The following is a 1,771-nucleotide window of genomic DNA, read 5'->3' as shown; positions in this document are numbered from 1 at the left end:
GTAGGGGCCGCGGTGTGGGCGGGAGTTGGAGGGAGGGAGGGAGGGGGAAGGCCCACCTCAACCCGCGCCCGAGGCCCGCCGGGGACTGTAGTTCCTCCCGCCGCCCTCCCCATAGGCGGCCACTGAGGCGAGGACTACACCTCCCAGAGGGCCGCGCGGCGGAGCGGCCCGACGCCGCCGCCCTTGCGCCCGATGCCCGCCGGGAAATGTAGTCCCCTTGCCGCTTAGAACCGCGGCTCAGGGCGGAGGTGGGAACCACATCTCCCACAATGCAGTAGCCTGGCCAGCTCAGTGGAATGCCGGGAAGCCTCGCTCCCTCATTGCCTCCAGCGTCAGTGGTCGCCCTTGGCAACCAACACCTACCAAGGCCACTTAGGCCAAGTAGACCAATGCTTTGGGGATAGGGGTTCAAATCCAACCATGCCACCAAAATTTAAATTTAATTCATAAAATGTGGAATGAAAGTTGGTCACAGTCATGGTGACCCAGATTGTTGTTAAAAAAAAAACCATCTGGATCACTAATGCCCCCTTGAGGGGGGGAAATCAGCCCTCCTTACCCGGTCTGGCCTACACGTGACTCCAGACCCCACAGCCACGTGGCTGACCCTTAACTGCACGCCCCCCCGCCCCCCGCAATGGCCGAGCGAGACATTCAGTTCAGGGGGCAATTAGGGACGGGGCAACAAATGCTGGCGACGCCCACATCCCATGAAAGAATTTTTTAAAACCCACTTACCTGTGCCCTTGGTTTAATGTGGGGCGGGGGAGGGGGGGGGGTCGGCTGGTCCGGTAGCAATCTTCCTGATGGTGGCTATTCGCCTCATCAAAGATCAGCCATTGAAGATCTGTCATTGCTTCGGGCGTTCGGGGTCTCTATGGGGTTTCTCAAAGTTTGTCTGTTCTCCCGAACTAAGCTGTAGTTTGTTAAAACCATTAATATTTATTTACAGCTCTATGTACATCTGAGGAACGTTGCACGGGATTTGGACTTCTTCCTTCCAGATCGCTGTTACTTGGTCATGTGACATTGCATCACAGTTACATCAGTATCAGGCGCTCCTGATGTTAGCACTTTACTCTACATCCACCACCCCCCCCCCCCGCCAAGTCTTTATCCCAGCTATATATACCCTCCTACATCTCCCCCCAAAGTCTCAGACTTCACAAGGTTAGTCTGAGATGCATTGACCAATCTCCCTGATCTCGCTGTTAGGTCATCGACAATAGCTCCTACCGCATAGAATGAAGTACTGACCTGATCGGATTGTGGAAACAAACCCGTTTCTCCAGTTGTCCCACGGCTGAGCCTGCTGTGAGCCTTCGCTGCTTCGGAAAGCTTCTGGGAGTGGCAGTGTAGACTCCATGTACCAATCTCTGGAATAGTTGCTGCTTCGCAATGTTGCTGGTTGATTCTGGTCTGCGTTCACTGCTGTCCGGACCCCGGGCCTGTGTCTCAGCTTGGATCCGCCACACTCGCGACGTTCCGACTTTATTTGGTGAGTCTTCGATCTGTTCCTTTTGTCCTTCTTCCAAGGATCTGTAGGCTTGTCAGGTCTGTATCCTTTTCTTAAGAGTTTTTCTGGGTTTTTTAACTCGCTGTCCGCTGCCACCATGTTGCGTCATGTGTTCAGGGTCTAGAAGGGGTTCTTTGGGGTTTGTCTATTCACCCAAAGTAAGCTACTGGAGACTGTGGTTTGTAAAAGAAACATTATTTATTCACGCCTCTACGTACATCTAGGGAACTCTGCGCAAGACTGGAATTACTTCTT

Source organism: Cetorhinus maximus, unplaced genomic scaffold, assembly GCF_964194155.1.
Source record: "Cetorhinus maximus unplaced genomic scaffold, sCetMax3.hap1.1 HAP1_SCAFFOLD_956, whole genome shotgun sequence".
NCBI classification, from domain to species: Eukaryota; Metazoa; Chordata; class Chondrichthyes; order Lamniformes; family Cetorhinidae; genus Cetorhinus; species Cetorhinus maximus.
Note: the sequence above shows the minus strand (reverse complement) of the source record.